A 22,538-nucleotide genomic window follows, 5' to 3' on the forward strand; every position below is an offset into this window, starting at 1 on the left:
AAAAATAGAAAGCTCATAGCAGACGATGATGTCAAGGAGATCGAACAGATGTTTAACCCTCTCCTTACCAGACATTTTCAAGATTTTCCCCAAAACTTCATACCCAACTAACACAAAATAGATTTTTTATCACTCAGACATAATAGCAGTAAAATTCTTGCGATACATAATTACTTTAGCAAAACATGCTCTACATACAACACTCTGTTCATTTTCTTTAAAATTTAATGATGTGCAAAAGAAATTTGAATAAGAAAAATGTTGGTTGTATCGTAACGAATGTGACGATTTTCCTGTAGTTGGTAAGGAGAGGGTTCAGAATCAACTGGAACAATCATTGCTTGAAGCTGATAGGACTGTTCCAATATATGTCCTCCAAGTGTCCACATAAGTTAAATCTCTTTCCCTTACAAACGTCATGAGGTCGTAGAAGCTATGGAGCCCAATAACCTTTAAATCTGTGAGGAATTTGGGAATGGCATTTTTCAAAACTATCAGGAAGAACGTGGCTTTTAAGAAAAGACAATATTAACACTTTCCTGATGAAGATAACTTCTTCGTTTCGTGTCCGGCAAGTGAGCTGAGACATCCCGCACGATGTACAGAGTCGATACACTTTTCGATGCCATAGGCTGTTTGCTGCCGCCTCCCTGAGGCTGGGATACGCGGACGACTGGGCACTCGTTACTCAGAGTAAAAGAGGAGACACCGGGTGACTGCGAATCGGCTTCGAGGAGCTGCCTCACGGCCAGTGCGCTTCATCGGTGGGGTCTTTCTACCTGTCCAACATGTACCCGCTGTGGGCAAGAACCTGAGACGGCAGAGCATCTAGTCGAACGGTGTGTTGTGACGATGTTACCCGGCGGGTTTGCGACGGTGCACGAATGCGGACCAGACTTTGCTGATTGGGTCGATCGTCATAACATAGTAGTGTGAAAACCATAAGAGGCTGCTGCTGTCGCCCGATGTCTCCACAACTTGGCATTAACTTGGACACGTGATGGACAAGGAGGTCATGGATGACTTAGGACTATGGAGACGTGGATGAAGAAGACAATTGAACTAGAACCCCTGATGATTGGGTTCAGGACACGGAGGGAGGCCAACACCAATGCTGAAGACAGAATAACATGGAGGAAGATTACAATTTGTTCTATGACGAAACATGACTTATTTAGGTCCTTCACTCTCACTGGAACAGCAGAGGCGTTTGACGAATCTCTCTATTTTGTCGGGCTTTATGCCACGTTCTCACCTTCTCTCCACGTTAAGCCTTCAATTTTTAGACCTTCTATCAATGCCCTCATACAGCTATTCCTAGACGCCCTCCTCTCTTCCTCGTTCCCTGCAGGCTCTTACAGTAATATTTGTTGCAGGCCTTCTCATGGTGTGGCCCAGTCATATTTCATCTCCTCTTCTTATTTTCTACTCTAATTCTTCTTAGCCTGTCATTTCCCATTTATTAAGAGGTAGGTCTTTCGTCAGAACAGATCATGTGGACGAAAGATGAGAAACAGTCAACTAAACGTATTCGCAATTTTAAAATGGATTCTCAACATCAGTATGGGCCTTCCTGGAGGAGGGAATACCTCAAAATGCCTCTTTGAAATATGTGATGTCATGGCGTCTGGAGACTGGGACCAGAGGTCAGATGGATTTCGTATTTTGTTTGAAAACTAAACACTGATAATGATATGCTTGATTTACATACACTATTCCCTCTCCTCCCTCAAATAGATTTCTATTCTACAAGTTTCAGAAGCTGTTGAAAGTTAAGTTGGAAATGAAAATAATTGGAATATTTCGACATGTTTGAGTGTTAAAGACAAATCTCTTAACATTAACTGTCAAATCAACCCTTTTCATCCCACCCCCCCCCCCCCCCCCCCCCCACACACACACATACAAACACAGACACACGCAGGCACTCAAGCTTACACACATACACATGTGTGCATATATGCGCATATGAATACATTTTAAGTCCTTGATGGAGGGTGCGGGAGGGGGAGGGGGTGGGGGGGGGGGGATAAAGGGAGGTGGCTCTTTATCACTCAGCAGAAATGTATAATAAAACAAAATAAATAGGAGAGTCGACCACCATTGGGAAAGGTGATCAATTACTTTTACCTAAACAATGTTTCCAATTTTCTTTACCAAAAATAAATTTCCAAAAATATTCACTTTCTTTCGGTTAGACAGTTACACGTTCACTATTGTTTCTTACAAATAATAACATAACTTTATTATAGGTACTCAGTAATGAAATCAGTCTCGGTTGTTACATTGTAGTTTGTTGAATTTGGCACAGGAACCCACTGTGACGTATTACAGTTCGCTATCCATCACCAGCAGTATGGGTTACGGCATATCAATAACTTGCGTTTATGTTGGTGTTGTAAAACGATAGGATGCCAGGGTTGTTGAAATGTTTACGACAATGCCACAAGAATGGAAAGGAAAACAATGCATGGGGCGAACGGTATCAAAGGAAATGTTAGAGTATTTTATCGATAAAACACGACAACTTATGAGTCTAGCCCTGTTCTCTTTATCGTCTCGTTCTTGTGCTACATTTTAAAATATTAGTACAGGCAGTTTTAAAAAAAAAGAACGAGAAGAGTATAGTGGAATAAATAATTGGCTGAATAAACAAAATACATTACACACACACACACACACACACACACACATATATATATATATATATATATATATATATATATATATATATATATATATATATATATATATATATATAGAATTGAATCGTGTTTGATACAAATATGGTACGAAAAGTGCTCGACATGCAGTAATGGAGCGAATTATTATTACTAATTATTATTATTATTATTAATAATAATAATAATAATATATATATATATATATATATATATATATATATATATATATATATATATATGTGTGTGTGTGTGTGTGTGTGTGTGTGTACTGCATATCTATCTATCTATCTATCTATCTATCTATCTATCTATTAATTTATCCATTTATCTATCTATCTGTCCATCTATCTATATGTCTATGTATCTATATATCTATCTGTAGATCTATCTATCTAAATATCTATCAATATATCTATATATCTATTATATAGATTAATAGATAGATAAATAGAGATAGATAGATAGATAGATAGATTGATAGAATTTTAGATTGATAGATAGATATATAGATACATAGACAAATACATAGACAGATAGATAGATAAATGGATAAATAAATAAATAGACAGATAGATAGATAGATAGATAGATAGATAGATTGATAGAATTTTAGATGGATAGATAGATAGATATATAGATACATAGACAAATACATAGACGGATAGATAGATAGATAAATGGATAATAAATAAATAAATAGATAGATAGATAGATAGATAGATAGATAGATAGATAGATAGATAGATACCAAAAACAAATATGCCTTTTGCGCCACGATATCATAAGACATCGTCGCCTCGGCATTCCACGAAGGAATATAGATAATTCATCAAACAAGATGTCTGATGTCAACAGGAATCACCCATGTTGTCCAAGTGAGCAAATAGGATTCAATAGTCGTAACGTCACTTCCTTCCTAATGACGCATGGTAACTTAGCAACACTGGCTCTAAACTATCGGAACAATGGCTGACGCCGTATGAAATATTTCTCCGTCGAGCATAAAAGCTTATTCAGAGTGGAAAAAAAAACACATAAACTTGATCATGTTTTGACTTTTACACATTCTGATCACAAGGCATATGAAAAGTTCTAGCCAGATTGAAGAATAAAAAGCAATGATTTTCTTTGTTTAGAACCAAGATGGCCGCCGTTGCCAGGCGGCGTGACATCAGACTACTGAATCCAATTGGGGGTTAATAATCTTGCTCAAGCAAAAAAAAACGAAAGTGCCTGAAGCGGGGCTCGAACCCGGGCCATCCGGATCACAGTGCAATGCCTTAACCACTCGGCCACTTCGCCCCCAGAGAGATACAAATTTAGATAAATATTATAGATATATAGATCGATAGATATGTAGATAGCTGGATAATCGTATAGAAAGACAAAAAGAAAGAAAGATAGATGGATAGTCTAGATAAATAAAATCGAAATTTAAAAAGTGAGTCGATTTCTTCAACTTTGTTTCACGTCATCAGACCAGAGCGGGGATTTTCGGGAATTTATAAAAATAATATGGTTAAAATTGCATCACTATGAAGATGATCGCTGTCAGTATATTATGGACATGAATAGAAATGGTAGAACTTGACTCAATTTGTAACCCATCGCCACAAAAGACCATTATATCTGGACGGTTTAGATAGTGAATATCTTATTATATATTTGGAAAATTGGAATTTTTTGTAATACCAAGGCTCCGAAACCCCCGGACCAACTTTTGCATGGTGTTTACAATACGCTTCAACAGTCGTAACGTCACTTCCCTCGTAATGACGCATCGTAACTTAGTAACTGGCTCTAAACTATCGGAACAATGGCGGACGCCCTTATGAAATATTTCTCCGACAAGCATAAAAGCGTAACCAGAGGAAAAAAAACAAACATTATAAATCTGATCATGTTTTGACTTTTGCACATTCTGATCACAAGACATATGAAAAGTTCTAGCCAGCATGAAGAATATAAAGTACAGATTTTATTTGTTTAGAACCACGGTGGCCGCCGTTGCTGGGCGACGTGACATCAGACTATTGAATCCAATTGGCATGAAGATGGTCTGCCTGTATCATGAGATTGGTTAGACATTGTGATGATTTTATCGAAAAATCAAATTTGTTTCGTAAAATCCCATCGAAAACAGACGCCATCATTTTTAGCACGTGATCTATGTGTCAACCATCCGGTTAGCGAGTATGACAATGAGGTAGGGGTGCTTGCATTGAATTGATACCAGTTTGTGGTTCATTTCATTATATTCTGAATATGATTAATTTCTTAAAATGTATATCAACCGCATTCCACTCTTAACATTGGGAAAGAATTCCACGATTATTGAACGAAATAATAAGATATCAAATGAAGGAAATCTCTTTCCGCCCCCCCCCCCCCCTCGCCCCCCCCCCCTCCCAATATAAAAAGAGAACTGTGTCGTCTTCCGAAGTCGAAAAATAATATATTGTCTACTAAGGCAATAGAAATTGAGCTCAGATTTTATTCAACACTTGACTCATAAACTTTGATAAAAATTGAGTTGATCGACTTCTCATCGCGTTCATTGAAAGAACAATAATAATAATTGAGCGTTTATAGAGCGCAATATCACACTAAACGTGCTCAAATCGCTTTACAAAGGGTCGCTGGCCAACAGCAACACTTAACATGTAGCACGGGACATAATGCCTTTTTGGGCGTAATTACAATTTTTTTCGGACAGAGACAACGCTGTTAACGACCAGGTACTCATTTTACACCCGAGTACGGTGAGAGAATATTAGTAAAGAGCTTTTTCCAAGGACTCAACTATGCGCCGAGGGAGGCTCGAACCATGGACCTTTCGATTCGAAAGCGAGTGTCATACCACTAGACCACATAGCCGCAAGCTATGTTTATAAAAAAGATTCAAAATGAATATGAATCATTAAAGAGCTAAATAGTAAAATGACACGTAACATCCCTGAGCTTTTCGACTTTAAATTCATTGGTCATTATCTGGTTCATCCCAATAATATAATACCAGATTGAAAATTTGAGCTTTTATACAGCGCAATATTCACTAAACATGGTCAATGCGCTTTACAAGAGGTCCCTGGCCAACAGCAACACTTAATTAACACGTAGGACAAGATATGATGCCTGTTAGCCGATTTTACAAACTTTTTTTTCAGAGAGAGAGAGAGAGAGAGAGAGAGAGAGAGAGAGAGAGAGAGAGAGAGAGAGAGAGAGAGAGAGAGAGAAGCTGTTTACAGCCAAGTACTCATTTTACACCTGAGCACGGTGAGTAAAGAGCCTTTTCCAAGGACTGATTCATGCGCCGCTCAGAGCCGGACTCGAACCCAGGACCTTCCGATACGAAGGCGATTGAGAGGCTTGAGGGGAAAATAATAATATGTCACATTTTTAACTTTGATATTTTTTTTGTATTCGCTTCATTGAATTTTGTGTTTCAAATTGAGCACAATCTTTTTTTTATAATTCACCATTTTATCATAATATTATAGTAGTATTTAATGTGATGGCTTGCTGGTGGGGGAATATATGAAAGATTGCGAAGGGCGTTGAGCAAGATAAATCAGTCGTAATGCCCTATACAAATGTTCATATTTCAATGCCCATATCTAACGTGTCAAAGTCAAAGTCTCAAAACCATCGATAACTTCTAAGAAATCTCAGATTTGATGGGGTTTTTTTTTTTTTTGGTGGACAAGTTTGAGGATCCTCTCAACTGGTAGAGCACTCTCTTTACACGCAACGGACTGAGATCGATCCCGGGTGCCGTCGAATTTTTTTTCTGACCCCCCTCCTGTCCACCCAGCAGTGCATTGGGTAGCTGGTTCTGTTAGATCTGGCGGAAAGTACTTTACGATAGACTAGGGTCCTATCCAAAGGATAGCATGTTATTGTTATGTCCATTACACGCTATAGATAGCAGGAAAAAATCTAACTCCATGGGACTAATGGCTCTGAAGGATTACTTAGAGGGGGGGGGGGGGGCTCTAAATCTATTGATGCAATGCGTTTAGTCTAAAAACTTACAACATCCGCCAGCCGGATATATCGTACCAACACCAAAACTGTGTTTACCTTTAACCGTTTATAGTCTGATTAATACATTTAAGTCTTACATACTATTCATAAAAATGGCTGGCTAAAAAAAAACAACAACCAATAACAAAGCGTTGAATGACGTCAAATCCGTTCCCTCTATTGACATTTGGAAGTAAAAATGAGTATTCTTACCCAAAAGTAAAAGAAAGCTTTCTGTCAATGTTCAGCGATGACCCCCCCCCCCCCCCCCCCCCCCCCCCCCCCCCCCCCCCCCCTCCCACCCCCCTTTCACACCAGTATAGGAATGATTTCATTTGGAAACTAAATATTATGATGAGGCAGGTACAAAGCGATAAAACCAACTGGGTAAACTTCAAAAGGTAGCCGGTCGTTATCACCCTCATTCAACCATTCGACATCAACATCGCCATTAGCAGCTGCAGCAGAAGAAGAATTACCACAACTACTACTATCATCCCCACTCCCTAAACAACTACAAGAGGAACAACAGCAGCAGTAGCAGCAACAGCAGCATCAGCATCAATATCGGCAGCAGCAGCAGCAGCAGAAAAACTCATCATTATAAAAGCAGCGGTCAAGAAGTCATCAGGGTTATTATGTAGAGAGAATCTGTATAGCCCTTTGTGGCCGTTCCACCACACCCTGGACTTCAAAGGGGAATAATCGTGATATTTCCCCCCACTAACCCAGGGGCCTTAACTCTATTCCATCATTCATCATCTACATCATTGTAGTCCTGAATAACGCTTGTCGTGTATTATATTATAACACCAACCGCTGATATATATATATATCTCTCTCTCTCTCTCTCTCTCTCTCTCTCTCTCTCTCTCTCTCTCTCTGCTTGTTTGTTTGTCTCTCACTGTGTGCCTGTGTGCGTATCCGTCTGTCTGTCTGTCACACACACAAACAAACAAACAAACAAACATACTTATGGTATCATGGGCTCCAAATTGGCTCGTTATCTTTTGCCTTCAATTTCAAGCGATGTTAAGAGTGGTTTATGACTGGATGAGTGATAATAATCACAAAACTCTAATTCTGGAGTTGTGACCTTGGTGGGTAAGGTACACATTACCCCACCCGACCCGGTTCTGATATGAACCTGTCCATAGGCAGTGACGGGGATGTAAAAGTTTTAAAAGGACGCCAAACAGGCGATTTGCACTGTATCAAAATGGAACATTAATGAAGGATAAAATAAGCATTCTAAAGCGAGATGAGACTGGTGTAAATGCGAATGACCATATTTAATGTAACCATCCAGCAAATAGGGATTGAGCTTTTTTTGAGATTTTTTTATAAAGCGCAATATCCACTAAATGTGCCCAAAGCGCTTTACAAGGAGTCCCTGGTCAACAGCAACATTTAACATGTAGGACGGGACATGCCGCCTGTTAGGCGATATTACAATTTCTCGGACAAAGACAACGCTGTTAACGGACAGGTACTCATTTTATACCTGAGTACGGTGAGAGAATGTGAGTAAAGATTCTTTTCCAAGGACTCAACTATTCGCCGAGCGCGCGGCTCGAACCCAGGACCTTCCGATCCGAAAGTGGGTGTCATACCACTAGACCACATTATACCTATCACTGCTAGCTAAGACATTATGTTTATTTTAATAAAATGGAACAACCAAAATCTTACAAAATCACGATCAAACACGTATGTGTAAGACAAGTCCCGTTTCAATAACAATGTATTGCGTGTTATATTGTTATGGGTACACATTAATGGAGGCAGCTGTTGTTATGGTTGCACTGTTGGGTCTTGTTTGACATTCTATAACTTCACTGCTTTATTGAAATGTCGAAATTTGAGTCTTCTCGCTAAACAAACTATTAGCTTTTCCCCACGATAACAATAATAATCTCATTTTGTAAAAATTCTCAGGTTTTTTTTAACTTTGAAAATGAGTATAGAGTTTCATTACCTCTATTATCCGTGCTTTCTCTCGCATGCAATTCAGTGTTATATTTGTTATATCTTTATATCAGTCGAACTGTTTAGCTTATAATGTATTCTTAACTAATTGAATCAGTAACAGCTATCTATCTATCTATCTATCTATCTATCTATCTATCTATCTATCTATCTATCTATCTATCTATCTATCTATCTATCTATCTATCTATCTATCTATCTATCTATCTATCTATCTATCTATCTATTAATCTATCTGATCTATCTATCTATCTATTATTATCTATCTATCTTCTATCTATTATTTACTTCCACTTTTCTATCTATCTATCTTATCTATCTTCATCTTCTACTATCTATCTATCTATCTATCTATCTATCTATCTATCTATCTATCTATCTATCTATCTATCTATCTTCTATCTATCTATCTATCCATCTTCTATTCTTCCATAACTCCTTTCTTATATTCTTATCTATTTTCCTCTGTCGTTACCTCATCTACTATATTTTATCTATTCACGTATCTCTTCTATCGCAACCGCTTCTATTTTATTATTTCCTTTTAGTCTCCTACTAATCTGTCTAATCATCCAATCTTCCAAGACATATGTTTTACGTCAAAAACCATAACAAGATATCTTTACAACAGATGCCTAACGTAACTAAGAAAACAGTTCCGTTGTCTTGTAAAGTAATTGAAGGAACATCAATACCGACCCCCAATGACAAAAGAACATTTAAAATAAAGATTTAGATTTGATAAGAAAACTTTTACTCCATTTGTTGACCTATTCCTCTAAAGGATGACATATAAGCTGTCAAGAAGTATCTTCTTTGAAAATTTATTTTGTAATATTATTATCTTGTTTGAGACTTTTTGACGAGATTTAGGGGTTAACTGACTTAATCCATCTCTATATTAGGAGAGATTTGTTTTCTGGCCATGATAAGAATAAAATGTTTTGTCGGTGTAGTCGAGAATATCTCCACAATGCCATTGTCGGAATGGCTTGATGGGTGGCCGGAATGAGCCGGGTGAACCAAAAAAACAAAAAACAAAAAAAACAAAAAAACAAACCCGAAAAAGAATTAAATTGAAAACAAAACAAAACCAAGCAAATAAAAAAAAATAAATAAAAACAAACAAAAAAACAAACAAAAACAAACAAACAAAACAACAACAAAAAGAACCCAAAAAAAACAAAAACAAAAACAAAAACAAAACAAAACAAAAACGAAATATATAGAACAAACATGATTAAGCAAACAAACTTTAAGTACTCAGCCCCCTCCCAAACCCCCTCCCCTTCCCCCCCCCCCCCCCCCCAAAAAAAAAAAAACAAAAAAAAAAAACAAAAAAAAAAAAAAAAAACAACAAAAAACAAAAACAATAAAAATAAACGAACAATTAAGAACCCCCTCCCCCACCATCCTTCCAAAGAAATTAAAAAACAAAACAAAAATAAAATAAAACCAACACGGGTAGTGGGAGAGGAAGGTTAATCCTATTAATATGTTGATATACAAGGTAAAAGTATGGCACAAGATCGCCTACGCGAGAAGGACCTCAGAATAGAATTGGTGAAAGCTGCCGAAGCATTTTAATCGGGGAATAGTGCTCAAGTCAAAAAGCCAGTCTTTCGAGAACGTGATGCAGTCACCAAAAAGCAAAAATCACCAATAAGCCACATCTTGCAACCAAAATCAAAATGGCCGTGTGCAAATTTTAAACTTTCGCCTGTTTGAGACGATTGAGTCAGAGTTGGAAGAGTCTAATAAAACGTTTTCCCACAATGAGAATTGTAAATAATAATAATAATAATAATAATAATAATAATAATGACGATGATGATGATGATGATAATAATTGTTGTGTTTTTGACGGGCCTCCAGATTAATATTGTGGAATCACTCAACTCAGAAGCGTTAAGTGATATGTGAGAGAACAGTTTATTAATGTGTATAAGTTAGAGTATATACAAATATATCGTAACAACATTTTAAGAAGGAAAAATAGTATAAGTAACTCAACTATGAAAAGTAAGGAACAAAGAGTGCATCCTTCTCTAGGGCATGCCACTCTGATATTTGTTAAGCACAAATAATATTTTAACGATGGACTTAATGAATAATAACTAATTAAGCTGTAACTAAAATGAATTAGCTAATAACTAAGGGGAGCAACTCTTTCCTAGAGTAACTCTATGTGTAAGTCCATAACACCTCCCTGTTTTGCCTGAGAAGTAGGTTTCGAAGGTTCGAAGGCTAAAATCGATTGGGGAATTTTCTGGTACGACACGATCTTCTCAGTTGGACACGATCCGATTCACGATTCGATTCTGCTCCGGGGGTAGCTGCATTCGATGATGAACACTCACAATAATCACCGATAGGATTAGTAATGAAATCGTCCTCTATGGTATCATTTGCTGAAGCAGATACGTTTTGGCGAGGAAGGTTGTAACGTGGTCTTATTTGTTCAATATGACGCTTCCACGTTGTTCCGTCTCTCTGGAGAGTTACCATGACATGACGTGGTCCCAACACTTTGGTGACAGTTGCGGGAATCCATTTTGCCTCTCTGTCATTTCGATTACCAAAACGTAAGGAATAAATGTGTGTCCCAACTTTATAACGCGTTTTTGTTACACGTGGTTTGGAATTTGAGGTGGACATTGGGCGGAGTGTGTCGATCAATGTGCGAATTTGACGTCCATGAAGCAATTCACTAGGTGACGAGCCAGAAGCTAAAGGTGTGCGACGATATTGCATAAGAAATTGTTGCAAGGCTTGTCTTGGAGGAAAAGACGATTTTCTCAAAGCCTTTTTAAAACTTCCCACAAGTCGTTCTGCTGCACCGTTTGTAGCGGGATGATAGGGAGCTCCAGTGAGATGTTTGATTCCCCTCTCCCTACACCATGTCTGAAATTCGTCAGAAGTGAAGCATGCTGCGTTGTCCGACACGATAGCGTGAGGATAGCCGAAGTGAGCGAAGTCCTCTTCCAGAAGGCTAGTTGTTGCTTTCGTTGACGTCGAACTGGTTGCGTGAATGCATGGGTAATTTGAGTAGGCGTCGACCATTACTAACCAGTTATTACCATAAAATTCACTGCGTGATCGATGTGCATTCGACTCCACGGTGAGTCTGGCGTTATCCATGGATGGTTTGGCTCCTTTGGTGGGTTGTTTTGATGTTCTGCACACGTAACACATCCACGACACGTATTGACGATGTCAGAATCAATACCTGGCCAATATACGATCGTTCGCGCTAATTGTTTCATGCGTTGCATGCCGAAATGACCGTTGTGAAGGATATTGAGGACGTCTCGTTGCAAACTCTTAGGAATAACGATTCTTGATCCGTAGAATAAACATCCATGAGACGTTGACAGCGTGTCCTTCATCTTGAAGAATGGTTTAAGATTGTCCGTTTTGGAATCTGATTTAGACCATTTACGAGTCGTATTTCTCATGACAACGGATATGGTGTCATCTTTAGCGGATTCTCTAGCGATGACTCCGGGGTCAGTAGCTCTTAGCTATTTTCCAACTGTAGAGATTGTAAACACAGTGTTGACATCTTCTCCATCTTCCTCTCTGTCGAAGACTGGGTCGGCACTTGCAGGAAGTCTGCTCAGTGCATCAGCGTTGCCATGGTGAGCTGTCTTACGATATTCAATTCTATAGTCGTACTGACTTAGTGTCAAAGCCCATCTGGCCAGGCGGTTGGCAGCTAAAGCAGGTACTGGTTTTCTTGGACCAAAGAGCGACAATAAAGGCTTGTGATCGGTGACGAGTATGAAATTGCGACCGTAAAGAAATTGATGAAATTTACTCAGCGCAAAAATGATTGATAACGCTTCCTTCTGAATCTGACTGTATCTTCGCTGAGTATTGTTCAAAATTTTAGAAGCATTGGCAATCGGTCTTTCACTACCGTCTGGGAAACGATGGAATAACACGACTCCGATTCCAACATTTGATGCGTCACAAGATATACCCACGTCGAGAGATGGATCAAAATGCACAAGAATTGTCTCGTCACAAAGAAGTCTCTTCGCATGTTGAAAAGCTGTTTGTTCTTTAGCTGTCCATTTCCATTTAACTTCTTTCTTGGTTAACTGATAGTAAGACAGTTGCAAGATTTGGTAAACATTTCGAATAAAATTGTACTTGTCCTAAGAACGATTTTAGGCTCGATACATTAGTGGGTGGTGGCATTTTAGTGATTGCATCAACCTTTGTGCCTTTTGCAATGCCGTCTTTTGATAGTAGATGACCCAAGTACTCACACTGTGATTCTGCGAAAGAACATTTTTGGAGATTACAGCGAAGTCCCTTATCATGAAGTCGCTGTAATAATCTTCGCAGATTGTGTAAATGATCGGTGGAATCCTTGCCACTCACAAGGATATCGTCGATATAGACTGCGACACCTGGAAGATCCTGAGTCAGTTGATCCATTATTTGTTGAAAATATCCGGGAGCTGAACTGATGCCAAAAGGTAGTCTCGTTTGAAGGAGAACACCTTTATGCGTGCTGAGTGCGAGGCGTTCTTGCGATTTTGGTGACAACGGGATTTGTGTGTAAGCCTCGGCTAGGTCGATTTTGGAAAATCCGTAGCCTCCTCCTAATTTGCGCATGAGGTCCTCAGGTAACGGTATCGGATATCTGTGAGTTTCCAATTGCGGATTAACTGTAACAGAGTAGTCTCCGCATACTCGAATTTTCGGTCTCTCACCACTGATTGTCATCTTTTTTATTGGCACAATCGGTGTTCCAAATTCGTTGAAGGATGTAGGTTTCCAAATACCCTTTGCAATACCGGCATCCAAGCTCTTGTTGAGGTCGTCTTGGATCGCATAGGGGACGGAACGAGGCTTGTGAAACACAGGCGTCACATCGGCTTTAAATTTAATGTCAAGTTCAAAATCTTTCAATTTACCGAGTTCTGGTTTGAAGACATCAGGAAATTCTGCACACACTTGTTTACATGCCTTTTGAATATGTGACATGTTTGTTGCGGGCTTACTACGAACAGATTTTACTTTTTTCGTTTGAAACAGTTCATCTACTGAAACATTGAGCATTTGTATGGCAGAACGTCCTAATAAGTGTAACGGCATAGTGGTGACAACAAAGTTTATCTCGCGGCACGTATCGTTCACAGACACCGGCAAGAAAACAGTTCCAATGACGGGGAGTTCCTGGTTGGATGCACATTGATACTTAATGTTGGCATTACAGAGTTGTGGTTTGCCAATCCTCTCCCATGTTCTAGTTGAAATGAAATTGTCACCAGTCCCTGTATCTATTTCAAAAACAATTTCATGGTTGGATACAGTCGTAGCTAACTTAAGCGGTGTCACTGAAACGAAATTGACCCGTGACATGCGACGAATCGTGTTGACGTTAGGCGAACTCGACATTCTCTTTTTACGTCTACAGGCTCTTTCGATGTGTCCAGTTTTCTGGCAGAAGCGACAAACGGCTGTTTTGAATTTGCAGTTTTGTCTGTTGTGGCGCCCATCGCATCTCGAGCAGGTTTGATTTTTATTATCAAAATCCGTTGTCAGCTCTGTCTGTCTTTCATTCGAAGGTTTATTATGCTGTTTGTTTTGACTGCCTTGCTGAATTATCGGAATCTGTTTTCTTTGAGGCTTAATTTTATGGACCTCGGGTTGAACAGATAATGCAGTCTCGTTAGCCACTTTTGAGGCATCTTCTATCTCCGTGGCGACCTCGATGGCTTTGTTAAACGAAAGCTCGTCCTCCTTGTGCTTGAATAGCGCTTCAAGAACAGCTGTGTTGTTAACTGCACACATGAAACAGGTACGCATAGCTTCATCCAAGGGGTTTTCAATGGATGGGAAATCGCATGTGACAGCGCTCTGGCAGCAGCTTCTTATGGTTCACACTATTATGTTATGACGATCGACCCAATCAGCAAAGTCCGGTCCGCATTCGTGCACCGTCGCGAACCCGCCTGGTAGCATCGTCACAACACACCTTTCGACTAGATGCTCTGCCGTTTCGGGTTCTTGCCCACAGCGTGGACATAAAGGACAGGAAGTTAGACCCCACTGATGTAACGCACCGGCCGTTAGGCAGCTCCTCGACCGAAGCCGATTCGCAGCTACCCAGTGTCTCCTCTTACTGGTATCAAAGCCTGGCAACTTCTCACCAAGCTTAGAGGAGTGTAGGTCCCCGCCCCCACGAGGGATTGAATTCGTCCAAACCGACTTCCATCTCGTATGTGCAGCTCTGTCCGTAGTCAGGGATTCTGCGTACAAGGGTTGCCGGGACTTATTTCGGCTCGAAACGGGGGCACCGTTCATTATGCGCATGAGAGGGGTATCCCCATTCCCTCTCTCTTTGATCTTACTCAGCCAGTTTCCCGTAATGGTCTCCCTCCGGACATCGGGGGCTGGATCGCTGCCATCACCGGGCCCCATTCTCTAGGGGTTGTTGCTAGCGTTCCCGACACTATGTGCATCGACTTGCGAAGTTTTACATCCACCTTCTCAACGTTTCTGCTTCTACCCCACACTGGAGCGCAATACTCCGCGGTGGAATAGCATAGTGCCAGGGCGGATGTTCTCAGGAGCGCTTGGCTAGCGCCCCAAGTCGATCCCGCCAGCTTCCTCAGAAGACTATTCCGCTTCTCTATCTTCCGGGCAACCCCTTCGAGATGAACCCGATAGGTAAGGCTGCGATCCAGCGTCACCCCTAGGTATTTTGGACGCGGCTCATATGGGAGTGGCTGGTCCCCGACTAGGACATTCAGTTTACGGGTGTGCCAACCACTGCATAAGTGAAATGCAGTGGCCACGGTTTTTGAAGTGTTCATCTTCAGGTACCACTTGTCAAAGTAGGATTTGAGTCTGGTGACGTCCTCGCTGAGTACGCTCTCGAGACGGGTCCACACTTTACTCTGAGTAACGAGTGCCCAGTCGTCTGCGTATCCCAGCCTCAGGGAGGAAGTGTTCGGCATATCGCTAATGTAAACGTTAAACAACATTGGCGCAAGTACCGACCCCTGAGGGACCCCATTCTTCAATTTCCTAACTTTGCTCGTGGCGTCTCCCAGCGCGACGTGGAATTGCCTTTCCCCTAAGATCGAAGAGAACAACTTCAAGGTCTTTTTGCACCTTATGATTTTTGCAAGTTTGAGCATTAACCCATCGCACCAGACCGTATCGTACGCCGCTGATAGGTCTATAAATACAGCACCTGTTTGCTGTTTTCTCTCGAACCCGTGCTCAATATGCTCTGTAAGGGCAATGACCTGCTCCGTGGTGCACCTCCCTTCCCTGAAGCCTGCCTGCTCAGGTGGCAGGGCAGCGTCTAGGACCGGCCCCCATCGGTTTAATAGAACACGCTCCAACAGTTTGTAAAGACAGCTCAGCAGCGATATGGGTCTGTAACTGTCTGCCTCCTTCGCCGGCTTCCCTGGCTTCAGGATGGCAACTATCTTCGCATGCTTCCACACTTGTGGAAGCTTTCCGTTTGCAAGGATGTCAGACATTGCCTCTGCTAGCCAGGCCCGTGCCCTGGGGCCCAGATGCGTCACCATATCGGGATATACACCATCTATCCCAGCTGCTTTGCCGTTCTTCACTTCGCTAATGGCTGCACCCACTTCTCGGGGACTGAACGGGGCCGTCCAGTCCGACTCCTCCGCAGGTAGCGAGTCCAAAATCGTACGGTACGCCTTGCGGACACCGCGCTCAAAAGCCTGATTAGGGACCCGCTTGCTACGGTTCTTAATATTCTTGGCAATTGTGTCTGCCTCGCATTCCGGTGCAGCCTTCGCGAAATTCCGATCTGGGTCCAATTTCTTTATCAAACGCCAAGCGTGGCGGCTGGAGTGTGTAAAGTCGAGACTTTCCACGGTCTCCTGCCACCGTTGCTTCCTTCCCTCTGCCAGAGACTGGAGTAGTCTATCGGCTGTGTCCTGGGACTGGGTCTGCTGGTACTCTCGGTACAGCTCTTCCGACTCTGCTGTCCAGCAAGGGGTGTAGAATTTCCGTTTGCCCCGTGGAATAGAGCGTTGAGCGCTCTTAACCAGTAGCCTACTAAATCTGGTTATATTCTTGGACTTGGGAGGAATGGCAGGGCAGACCTGCTCGATATAGGAACTGAATTCCTCCCAGTCAGCCTTCCTGAAATTCCATCTGCAAAGTGGGAGAGACTGCACCCTCGGTATTGTCACCCCAGCTGTGACAAGAACCGGCCTGTGCTGGCTATGCGGAAAGTCCCCGAGGACTGTCCGCTTCACCTGCAACGGTTCACCGTTCGCGCCTTTCGTTACGAGGGTGAGGTCTGGAGTATACTCCTTCTTATGGCGGGTACCCCGGAAGGTACCCTTGGCTGTAGGATCGTACACTAGGTGTAGATCATTACAGTCCATCCATGAGCGGAGTTGTCTTCCTGCCTCATTGCAGTCTCGGTAGCCCCATTCGTGATGGTGGCTATTAAAGTCTCCCAGACAGATGGAAGGATGGCTGACCACCGGTACCGGTGGTGTAGTCCAAGTCGCTCTAGGTGGTTTGTATATATTATGCAAACACAGTCCACCTACTTCCACGGAAATTCGGTTCACCCCATTGCTGTCCGTTACGCTCTCAATGACCCTTACCTTCGATGGCTCTTTAGCGTAAACGCTAACCCCTCCTTTGAGCCTCGAGGTGTCCTCGCGTTGGACCACCGTATAGCCTGGGATCTGGAATCGGGAAGCTTGCGCGCCTGAATAAAGGTGGGTCTCCTGTAAAAGGAGGATATCAACGCAATGAACGGCCAATAGCTTTGATAAAAGCTCATTTTTTGCCATACTCTGGCTCTCGACGTTCAGGGACAATATACGCGTCAGCTCGCCATCCCCCCCGTCGCATTTTCCAATCGGCAGGCCGCGAATCGATTGATGCATGGGACGTTTGCTTTTTTCTCGGACGTGCCGACGACCCTGGCGACACGAACGCGGTATTATTTGGCTAGGCGGCAGACCGCTTCGCCATTGACGGGACTGATTGGGACTCGACATAAGGACGCCCGGGATAGGGCTGCTATTCGGGCACCGGGTTTGGATCAAATTTAGTCACACACCGGGGCGAGCAGCTCATGTGGCTCGTTGGCTCGATACCCGGGATGGTCTCGTGACGGTCGACCGGGGATTTACACCTTTGCCCTCCCGTGTGCCTCAAGCCCCCTCACCAACTGCAAGGTAAAGATCCACGAGGGGGAGCGCTCTGGCGAATTCTAGCTGCCAATTCCTAAATAGTTTCGCCTGGTTTCCTCTGGAGGCTCGTCCAAAATTTATAACGTTCTCTGACAACAAATAGTCGAGGGTGGTACTGCTCCATCATATATTTTTCGATATCTGGAAGACTGAGGGCAGTTATCGCCTTAGCTGGTGTTTCTTGACTCGCCATGTTAGTCAGTATTTTGTAAACAACCGGCGATTGGTTGACAAGGAAAACGTCTGCTTTCTTCTCATCAGGTACGGAGTGAGCAGTTAAAAACGTATTAAAACGATGCCAGTAGTCGCTCCATATCTCTAAGGCAGGGTCGAATGCGACAAAGCTCGGAATAGCTGGAGGTTTTGGTAAACATGTATTGCTACCGGTCATTAGTTTCATGAACATTTCCATCTGCTTTTCTTGTCGTTCAACGACTTGCTTCATTTGCTCATTTTGCTGTTCAATCTGTTGTTGTAATATGGCTATGAACTCTTTATTTGACATGATGACAGTACTGCTGACACGACTATATTATGTACAATAAAGGTACGAAGATAGGACGCGAGCGAAGGTAGTAAATTATTGACGAAATATAACTATAATTACTCACCCAAGCGTCCGACTGCTTGGTTGTATGAAGACGACGTACCGTTTTGTTTTCTTTCGTGACGTAGGCAGTTGACCTCAGCACCCACGAGCTGTGGCGAGAAAAAAAAGGCGGGAAGGCTTCTTACCACGTGATGGGCGGCTGTCCACGAAGAAGGCGTCTTACCACGTGCTGACGACACTGCAGGCAGAAAAGGCACTTGCTCCGGTTTTCTCGGCTGGCAGGTTTCCGTCCGTGGTGTGTTGGCTTTTCGACTGACGTCACAAAACGCTCCAATAGGCTGATGCGCAGGATAAAGGTGAAAAATCCTCGTCGCCAATGTTGTGTTTTTGACGGCCTCCAGATTAATATTGTGGAATCACTCAACTCAGAAGCGTTAAGTGATATGTGAGAGAACAGTTTATTACTGTGTATAAGTTAGAGTATATACAAATATATCGTAACAACATTTTAAGAAGGAAAAATAGTATAAGTAACTCAACTATGAAAAGTAAGGAACAAAGAGTGCATCCTTCTCTAGGGCATGCCACTCTGATATTTGTTAAGCACAAATAATATTTTAACGATGGACTTAATGAATAATAACTAATTAAGCTGTAACTAAAATGAATTAGCTAATAACTAAGGGGAGCAACTCTTTCCTAGAGTAACTCTATGTGTAAGTCCATAACAATAATAATAATAATAATAATAATAAAAATAAAAATAATTTTAAAAAAATAATAATAATAATGATGATGATAATAATATAATAATAATAATAATAATAATAATAATAATAATAATAATAATAATTATAATACTACTACTACTACTACTACTACTACTACTACTACTACTACTACTACTACTACTACTACTACTACTAATACTACTACTACTACTACTACTAATAATAATAATAATAATAATAATAATAGCATACAAAAGTATCCAATCAAAAATTGTACACTTTTTTGACTACGTCACAGTTGCCGGTATTTCGTACTTGATTGATGCTACACATCAACAGGGCCTGTTTTTATGACGCGGACTAGCGCTTAGTCTCTGACTTTAGTCAAGAACTTTAAAAAAAAAAAAGATTATATGTGAGCTGACCAAGCAAGTGCCAGACCAAGTTTGGTCAAGTTTTAGTCATTTGCTGAGGCCGGACTTTAAGTTTAGTCTGAGACTCGTTACTAGGATACATCATAGCGTTGACAAGATAGCAGTTATTTTTAGATTGAGAGCTTTGATTCGAAAGGAAAATACGTCGGTTACGAATGATAGAGGCAAAACGTGTCCTGTTGCTATTGACATTGGGTTTTTTTTTAAAACTGTAAGATAAGTGCAAATTGTCAAAAGTACACATTTTTAGAGTAATAACAAAAAAAAAAAAAAAAAAAGAACCTAATCTAATCGGGCTCGCGAGTTGCGAGTGAACAGAGACTCGAAGTCGAAGGGTTCGCTTCAAAGAACAACCAAACAATGATTAGAAAGAATAGTGGAGGCAAAAGTTATTCTACTGGCAATGTAACTGACTGAAATAATATGATTCATCAGAACACACTTTCTGTTTTCACTTTTTGTTTGTAATTTGTTTGAGTTTCAATGAAACTTTCATTGGCCTAAATATAGAATTGTCAGTCGACAATGGGAATCATTGTAGTCTGATCAGTCGACAGTTAATATCACGTGGCAAAAGTAAGTTCTATGACCGAACGAAATATATCTATACCGGATGTGTTGCTAATTTCCTCTTTAAAATCTCTTGCGTTGAAAGTATGAAAGCTGGTATCTTATCTGCTATCGTGTCCTAGAGAGCTTGAAGTTAGCAGCATAAAATAACCGAATTAATGGACGTCCTTTCAAGGCCCACTTCTAGGCAAGCGCCTCGCTAGTCAGAGACTAGAAAACGTTCATACAATTTGATTTTTTTTAGTCATTTCCTTCGCTCAGGCTAAAGACTTAGCAAGTCATTTACTAGACTAGTAAAGAGCTGAATCTAGTCCGCTTAAATGTACTTGGGCCCAGGAGGCGACACGTTGCGTGCACCTTTTGTATGTCTCGTTTTCAATCACGTTGTAAAAATTCCGTAACATCTCCAGTAAAGACTTCTTACAGTACTTTAACTCTCTCCTTACCGTCCATTTTCAGCATTTTTAATGACATGTTACAGCGACGCAACACACAGATTTACAATCAAATTTAAAAGCAATAAATACATGCTATACCTTTTTTTTTTGGAGCAAAACAGACTTTACAAAACAGCATTAATTTCTTAAAAATCTAACAAAGATGATTCTTCAAATTTTGTGATTTATAAAACAAATCTGAGTAAGAAACGTGTTGTTTCTATTGTAACGAATGTGACGATAATTCCCTCGGGGGTAAGGGTTAAACACTGTTTATTATGTCGATCGACTCTGGTCGCAAAATTCCTTCCGACACTCTTGTGCCGTTATGAACCTCCGGTCGGCCGCGGCAAGAACCCGAGACGGCAGAGCATCTAGTCGAAAGGTGTGTTGTGACGATGCTACCAGGCGGGTTTGCGACGGTGCACGAATGCGGACCGGACTTTGCTGATTGGGTCGATCGTCATAACATAATAGTGTGAACCATAAGAGGCTGCTGCCGCGGCGTCACGGCCGCTCCAACGAGATGTTCAATGTCCTACGGAAAGTTACTGTTGGCAAAGACTCTTCGGTAAAGCGTTCGAATATCAGACCTTCAATAAAGTACACGCCGCTTATCACCCTTAACATCGCTTGACTCTGTATTATAGAGAGAAAACACTGGAACTTGGGACATTCGAACTTTCGAAATAAATCCTGAATTACCAACCATATGGTGTGGGCCGTGGATTAAAAAAAAAAATGTTTTTTCTTTCTTTTTTTAATAGATCGCAAACGAGAATACTCCGCATCGCGTGTCCCCCTCTTCATGTCACGAAATATAACCCATGGCATCTTTCGGAAACTTTCATTGTTATCGCCCCTTGCCAGTTCCGCTTGTCCTCATTTCTTAACTAGACGCCATTCTCGTCCCCATTTCCGCTATCGTTCCTATCTCAAGAACTCAGTTTGAGGTAACTCTTCCAACAATGGCAAACTCGGACAAAATGTTTTTTTTCTTGTTGTTTTCTTTTTAAAATGTGTGATTGAATCTTTGAACATTTTTTTTTACTTCTTTAAACTTCAGATATCAATGAATTAAGATGACCATCAAATTGAGAAAAAAATCTTAGACCTCGAACTTTGATAAATTTGGACATACTAATGCTCATCTTTATTCACCGATATTTGAAATAAATTGTTGTGGACAAAAATAAATGAAAACTGCCTTTTGTCATTAATCAGTATGGTATTTTCTTGTCTTCATCTTATTTGTCTCTTTCTTTCCCGAAGACATCTCCTTAGCTCGCTCCACTCCTGTGATACTGTCTAATTTTGTTCTCGACTCAACCAAATTAGATATTTTGGATGGGGCTGTACTGAAGACTAAAAAAAAAGCACAACAAAAAACGTCAAAGTATGTAGTGTTGCCAGTTTGTAAATTTATTTACCAATCCTCCTGATGGATTGGTTGGCTCATTTTGTCTTAAAACACGATATTACAACATGGAAAAAAAATCATTTAGCGCGGTAAATATCTTTTATCTTTCATGTTTTCCATAAACACAAGCCTTGATTATTGTAACTCCCTGCATGTCAACTTGCCTCAGGCTTCTATAAAACAATTGCAACTACTGCAAAACAGTGCAGCAAGATTAGTTTTTGGCAAACGAAAGTTTGATCATGCAACCCCTTTGTTGGTCTCTCTCCACTGGTTGCCCATTGAAAAGCGCACATATTATTACAAAGCAGCGTGTCTTGTTTATAAGTGTTTGACTGGTATAGCACCGGTATATCTCACAGATCACGTGGCCATGTGTAGATTTGAAAATTACACTTTAAGATCATGTAATGACTAAACGCAAATTTCGGAAAAAAGATAAAGAACAAAATTTGGTGATAGATCGTTTGCTT

Source organism: Berghia stephanieae, chromosome 8, assembly GCF_034508935.2.
Source record: "Berghia stephanieae isolate SIO BIC M18660-M18661 chromosome 8, UCSD_Bste_1.3, whole genome shotgun sequence".
NCBI classification, from domain to species: Eukaryota; Metazoa; Mollusca; class Gastropoda; order Nudibranchia; family Aeolidiidae; genus Berghia; species Berghia stephanieae.